General features: G+C 38.7%; 1 pseudogene; it reads right to left on the reverse strand.

The window, feature by feature from the left end:
- Positions 1-848: 848 nt before the first annotated feature.
- LOC134353317 (interferon-inducible GTPase 5-like) lies at positions 849-7,267 on the reverse strand (annotated as a pseudogene).
- Positions 7,268-7,933: the final 666 nt, after the last annotated feature.

Raw genomic sequence — 7,933 nt, forward strand, 5'->3', positions numbered from 1 at the left:
ATCTTTAAGCCTGCAATGGTCTGTTTTGTTTGAGCCACCACCACAACGGTAACAGAATTTGACTGGTCAGTGGTTTCTGTGCAGACACAACAATTTTGTTCACGTTCACTTTCATTCCTGACTACAACTCAATTGTCTGTCCTGCTTCTTTTGATAGAGTGATTTCAACTGGTCTTTTAAATGAGAGTTGTGCTTCAGTTAGGAGTCATTGTTAATGACCTTCTGAAATGCCTTTCCATTCCCCTTTTAACGATAGCATTATAAGATCTTTACAGAAAGGAACACACAGCCACTAGTTTGTACACATCAATATTGCATACTCTGTGACCTTATAATGACCAAATGTTCTGCCACTGGGCTAGTGATTGACAGGTGAGCATCATTCAGACACTTGGAGATAACTTCTCAGCTCCTCTTCAAATTAGGATCATATGTCATTTATGTCCACCTGTTTCATGTCTTTAACAGAGTCACACTCCCTCAGAAATGGATTAACAATACTTCAGAAAGGAAATCAACAAAGGGGAAAGTTGTCATGTAGAATTACAACAGGGTTCAATGACAGGCCTCTTAAATATTTGATCCACAGAAAGACATGAGCTCGTTGTACTGATGTTGGTGCTGACCAGTCTGTGGAATGCTCTGCCTCAGAAGGCAGTGGAGGCCAATTCTCTGGATGCTTTCAAGAAAGAGTTAGATAGAGCTCTTAATGACAGTGAAGTAAAGGGATATGGAGAGAAGGCAGGAACGGGGTGCTGATTGTGGATGATCTGCCATGATCACAGTGAATGGCGCTGCTGGCTCGAAGGGCCAGATGGCCTACTCCTGCACCTATTGTCTACTGTCAGTCAATCAATGCTATATGCAACCTTCACCACCCTCTCTGCACACTCTAAGGCCCTTCAGTGCATCGGTCAGTATTCTGTAGGTCATGAAAAATCATGATCCTGCTTCAAAAATGGAACCAATGATAGAAATGAAGTCAAGACCAAATTCCACAGCTGAAACAGCAAGAACTGCAGCACCCCAAACCAACTTTATAATTATATCTTTATTTATTTTCCCCAGCAGGGGAGCTTTAACTACGGCCTTAAGCTCTTCCACAGGTTTACTTTTGATGTTGGCCAGTCTTTGAAGCAAGGCATTATTCAGACGCAGACATTTATGGAAATGGATTATTTCCCCAATCAATATGCTGATATCACAAGCAAAAGAGAGACCAGGAATGAGGACTGCTCCCATAGCTCCCAAATGCGTTGCCAACATCCAGGCACGTTTCTGCAGCGTCTTGCTTTTCTGCTGAATAATCTCCACATATCAGTTTGGATAGGCCAGGACAAAAGTACTTTATATTCAGCAGATCATCTTCAAGTGTTTTATTTAACCGATTGAAATCGTATCGATCCTGTTCAAAACTGGATATCAGCAACACAGACAGGGTCAGAATCCCTGCTGCTCTCAAATTCTTTAAACAGTCATTCTGAATAAATTCCAGTTCTATTTCCTCATTAATTTCCTTTTCCCCCTTTTCTCATTGAATCAAAATCAGCATCAATCTTGTTGCAGACGATGTAGAAATTTTTCCCGAGCCATTTAATCTCTTCTGCAAGTCTTGCATCTTTTTCTTTGAAACGACAAGCTGATATTATGAAGAAGAAATCATATCTTTCGAATTTCATTTTCTTGAGATAAGGACCAGCTGGAAATTTTGTGGATCTGATCCCTGGAAGGTCCCAGTAGCAGACATTGGGCAGATTGGGATGTGGGCATCTAGTTGGCTCCATTGTAGTTTCCCTGATCCCAACTTCAGCTGCTCCCAGATCAGTGTTCCGAAGTCCTCTCATGGCATTGATGAAGCTGGATTTTCCTGTACCTGTTTCTCCAGTCACTGTGACGTTAAGCTCTATGTTATCCAGTTCTGCTACCTTCTGCTCTATCCGAGATATAACCTTTTCCACGCCACCTGTTTCATAGTCAGAATTCAATCTCTTGAGCTCTTCCTTTGTGAAGAATGTGAGATTCTCAGACTGAGCCACCTGTTGACTGAAAGGAAACACGTTCCATTATAATTTCTAATCATAAAATTTCCATTTCTATAGATCCCCATTCTTTTGTCATCCATTTTGCTTGAGACAACTTGTGGTGAACAATTACCCCCAAAAGTCAGCAGGTTTTTGGGATATGGGTGGTAAGTGTCACTTGCAGGCAAACCTACAAGCCTACAAACAATGCTTGTAAATTTCATGTGGATAACACCATAGGTCAAGCTGCAATCTGGCTCTCTAGAAATATGAGTATTGGAAATCTATCCATACAACCTCACAATATCAATGCAGAAATCCTTATGTGACAGCTGCCAGTTCAGCCAATATAAATTCCATCATAAATGTCCTCCCTTCCTCTACAAGGTCAGATGTCAGAGGTTTGATGATAATTACACAAGATTCAATTCACTTCGTCATGAAAACTAAACAAACTCATGCCTGCTGTAACAAAGTGACCTGGGGGGGGGGGGTGCAGTGACACTGTACTGCAAGTGGTGCAGCGGACTGACACCGCCAGTGACCTGGCTTCACTCCTGGTCTCTGGTGCTGTCTGTGTGGAGTCTGCATGTTCTCCTGTGACTGAGTCAATTTCTTACAGGTGATCCTGCCACCCTGCGTTAGTTGTTAGGTTATTGTGCCCCTGTAAATTGCTTGTCATGTAGGTGGTGGTGGGAAAGTTGGGAACGTGGTATGCATGTGAGAGACAATTTGTCAGATGGAAATAAGCAGGTGCATGGGAAAGGTGGGAATGCTCAGTGGGGGGGTGGAGGGTGGCAACAGAGATGAGTCTGGGTGTCATAAAGAAAAATAAGGAAGTACAAGTTGTTTGAAATGTTACGTAACCAGCAATAATGAATATCAATTAAGGCAGGTTATATAAAAACAACCAAACATTTATTGAACACGGATAAATGAAAAAAGAACAAACGAAATCCTTAACCGGAAGTTAACTGCTCTGCAACCGTTCAACAAATCGTCAATCGGCCCTGGTTCTTAAAGTGTGAAATGCGGAAACAGTTCTTAAAGTGGTAGAGTCAAATATAGTTCTTAAAATGGTAAATTCGAAAGTCCGACAGATTTATACTTTCAATTGGGAGAGACTTCTCTGGAGAAGGATTTCTTCATAGATGCGACTTTCCTGCTTGTTCTGTCCACAGGATTCACAATGCAGTAAATAAACAGTTTAAAACGACTCACTTTAATTTCCTCCAGAGAGAGCAAACCTTTGCATGAACTTTTTTTTTCTTTTGGCAAGAGTTATCCGCAATGCAGGTCACTACTCCTTCAACAAAGACTCAATAAGGTACATCCTTTGTTAAACTGCCAAACAGTGCCAACTGCTCTCAATCCTTCGGGTCCTGTACTTCGATAAAGTCTTCACTCTCCCTTCTACTGCTAGAATAGAGTAAATCAGCACATCTAGCCAAAAATTTCCAGTCCAACAATATTGCATCTTGCAACAGGACACAGCACTTCGTTTTAAAAATGAAACTGCGTCATAAAAACAAATACGCAATGGAAACGGAGACTGGAAATCTAAAAACTAAAAACTAACTGCGTCATCTGGGGTCTAACCTTATATACCCGTGGTGCACTTGTCATCACGTGACCTCACGTCGGCGGGAAAATTACATCAGGTGATCTCCAAAAGACCATTACATCATTCTCACAAAAAACAATGATCTCCTTGAGGCATGTAACATCTCCCTCCAAAAAAAAATTTGCTCTTTTAAAGAACAAAATTTTAACAATTTATATTTTAAAAAAACAAAGGTATAAAATTTACAACATGCACTATATATATAGTCTTTCAGCACTTTACAAACTAATATACAGTAGGAGTGTTACAAATGTTAAAATACCACTCCATAAAAAAAACAAATTTTCATTGTACACTTAACATCTAGATAAACAATCAGCAATCACGTTATATTTACCCTTAATATGAGTGATCAAGGTATTGTATTCCTGTAACCTTAGACTATTATTAAATTAAATCCTTAACCCTTTTCCTTAACAGTCACAGTGGCATAACCAAATTCACTTTAAGTTAATAGTTAAGTTAGCTTTTGAAAGTCTCTCAAATAGTTTCTCCACTGCAGTAATATGTGCTTTCCACGTATTATTTCCTGTAACTAAATCATCGATTATAAGCATCTGTATCTTTTAATCCCTGAATCACACTATTAATCATCCTCTGAAAAGTACTTGGTGCATACTTCATCCCAAATGGAAGAACATTATATTCATATAACCCAGATGGAGTTACAAATGCTGAAATCTCTCTACCTCTATCCGTCAATAGAACACACCAATAACCTTTTAACAAATCATTTTTTTGTAAGGAATTTGGCCTATCCAACTTTATCCACACAATCATCTACCCTAAGGATTGGATAAGCATCAGTTTTTGTCACAGCATTCACCTTTCTGTAATCCGTACAAAACCTAATACTATTGTCTGGCTTAGGCACCATAACATACGGTGAACTCCAATTCAAGTTAGAATGTCTAATAATATCAGTCTCTAACATATACTTAATTTCTTGTTCAGCAAGTTCATATTTTTCCCTGTTCATTCGATACGGATGTTGTTTTATGGGTTTTGCATCTTCAACATCTACATCATGCGTAGCTACAGTGGTTCTTCTAGGAACGTCTGGAAATAAATCTCTATATTTAAAAATTAACTATTTCATCTGCTCTCTCTGGTCTGGCTGTAAATGAGCTAATTTTTCATCAATATTTTCTAGAATATTTGAAATAGGTAACCTGGCTGAAATAATATTTGGTTTGAAATGAGTTTCAGATGAATACTCCATTAAGTTTTTATCAAGATCAGACTCATTATTGATCACAACAGTCACAGTAGCAGCTTCTCTCTCATAATACGGTTTTATCATATTTATATGATACAGCTGTGTTGTCTTTCTCCGATCTGGGGTTTTTACCACGTAATCTACATCATTTACCTTAGATTTAATCTCATAAGGACCATGAAATTTGGCTTGTAATGGATTCATTTGCACTGGGAAAAGAACCAACATCTTATCTCCAGGCTTAAATGACCTCATCCTAGCTTTATTATCATACCAAGTCTTCATCTTCTCTTGAGGTAATTTTAAATTTTCCTTGGCCAAGCTACAAGCTTTATACAATTTTTCTTTAAATTTCAAAACATAAAGTAACAAATTAGTGTGTACTTCTTTATTAATCCACTGTTCTTTCAAGAAGGCCAACGGTCCTCGAACTCTATGTCCAAACACAAGTTCAAAAGGACTAAAACCTAATGATTCCTGTCCTGCCTCCCTTACTGCAAAAAGTACGAAATGTATACCTTCATCCCAGTCCTTTTCATTTTCCACACAAAATGTCCTAATCATAGTTTTTAGTGCAGAATGAAATCTCTCCAAGGCTCCTTGTGACTCCGGATGATAGGCTGAGGAAATAATCTGTTTTGCTCCCAGTTTATAAACTATCTGTTGAAACAACCCAGACATACAATCAGATCAAGGTAGTAATTTTATTTCCTTAGGCAACCCAAAATAAGTGAAAAAAATTTATGAGAGCCCTTGTCACAGTTTTGTCTGTTATATTCCTAAGCGGTACTGCCTCCGGAAACCTAGACACTGTGCTCATAATTGTTAATAAATATTGATGTCCAGTTCTAGTTTTTGGCAAAGGACCTACACAGTCTACAATAATTTTTGAGAACGGCCCACCGAATGCTGGAATTGGTTGCAGTGGAGCCACTGGAATAACCTGATTAGGTTTACCCACAATTTGACGCGTATGACACGTTCTACAAAATGTCACCACATCCTGTCTTAAACTAGGCCAATAAAAATGTTTAGAAACTTTGTTCATAGTTTTCTTTACAACTAAATGAGCCCCCACAGCGTGTGTTACGTAACTGGCAACAATGAATATCAATTGGTACAGGTTATATAAAAACAACCAAACATTTATTAAACACGGAGAAACGATTAAAAAACACCGAAAACTTTAACTGCAAGTTAACCACTATGCAGCCATTCAACAAATCGTCACTCGGCACTGGTTCTTAAAATGTTAAATGCGAAAACAGTTCTTAAAGTGGTAAAGTCAGATAAAGTTCTTAAAATGGTAAATTCAAAAGTCCAACAGATTTATACGTTCAATTGGGAGAGACTTCTCTGGATAAGGATTTCTTCATAAACACGACTTTCCTGCTTGTTCTGTCCACAGGATTCACGATACAGTAAATAAACAGTTTAAAACAACTGACGTTAAATTCTAGAGAGAGCAAACCTTGCAAGAACTCTTTTCCCCTTTTGGCAAGAGTTATCTTCGATGCAAGTCACTACTCCTTCAACGAAGACTCAATAAGGTCCATCCTTTGTTAAACTGCCAAACGATGCTGACTCCTCTCAATCCTTCAGCTCCTGTACTTCGATAAAGTCTTCACTCTCCCGTACTACTGCTAGAATAGGGTCAATCAACACATCTCACAAAAATTTCGGTCCAGCAATATTGTACCTTGCAACAGAACGTAACAACCGTTTAAAAAATGATACTGCGTCATAAAAACAAATACACAACAGAAACAGAGACACAGTACATTCTAGCTGGAAATCTAAAAACTAAAAACTAACTGCGTCATTTGGGGTCTCTCTTATATACCCGTGGTGCACATGTCATTACGTGACCTCACGTCGGTGGGAAAATCACATCAGGTGACCTCCAAAAAACCATTACATCATTCTCACAAAAAACAAATCACAGATCTCCTTGAGGTATGTAATAGTCATACAGATGGAGAAACTTAGGTTCTTGAGAACCAATTCAATTAAAAATTTTTCGGCTATCTGGCATCCATTTCTTGCTGACCTGGACAAGGCCAGGGACAGATGAGCAATATTCCCGCTGCTGATTTCTCATGGCCCTCCTTTGAGATTTAACGTTTAGTATTTTTGAACACTTTGTACAATAGGCATCCCTTTAATGTTATGTCCCTTTTTTTTTGCTTATTTCATTTTTACACATGTCTGATCTGGTATGTTCTTGCTGATTTCATTTTTTTTTTGAAAATTTTGAAAATAAAGTATTAAAAAAAATTAGGTTCTACCACTCATCTGAGAGGCCCAACATTCACAGTGTAAGTCTTCCCCTGATTTGTCCTCCCAATTGCAACACCTCACACTTGTGTGTCCTAACGTTTACCTGCTATTTCTTCAGCCCATTCTCCTAGATGGTCAGATCATGCTGAAGTTTTGATATCCTTCCTCACTGTCCACTATGCCCCCAGTCTTGGTAACATTTGCAAATTTGCTGCACCAGTTTACCTCAATGTCATTAAAATCATTCAATCAGTAATGAACAACAATGGGTGCAGCAGTTTTGCTCAGAAGAACGAGTAGGAAATGGATGAGATATTTAATGAATATTGCTCCTCAGTTTTTACCTTGGGGATAATGATGGATGCTAATAAAATGGGGAAATTAGCAGTGATGAGGTATTGGAGGCCACAATGTGTATTAGCATGGCTAAATCCCAGGGCCTGACCTTGTGCATTATCGGATCTTATGGAAAGCTGGAAACAAAATTGAGGAAACATTTGCAGAGATTTTTATTTCATCCCTGCCTACGGGTGAGGTTCCAGAATCCAGCAAGTGGCTGATGTGGTACTAATGTTTTAAAAGAGTGGCAGAAACAAACACAGAAACTACGGGCCTTTGAGTCTGAAATCAATCGTGAGTAAATTTCTGGGGAAGATTCTGATGGACAAGAGACAGGTTCTGTTTTGAGACAGTCAGCATGGATTTGCTCTTTGAGGAGATAATCAAGAGACTAAATAACAGTAGGACAGGGATATTGTCTACATGAACTTTACCGAGGCTTTAACAAGG

This window comes from Mobula hypostoma, chromosome 10, assembly GCF_963921235.1.
Source record: "Mobula hypostoma chromosome 10, sMobHyp1.1, whole genome shotgun sequence".
Taxonomy (NCBI): Eukaryota; Metazoa; Chordata; class Chondrichthyes; order Myliobatiformes; family Myliobatidae; genus Mobula; species Mobula hypostoma.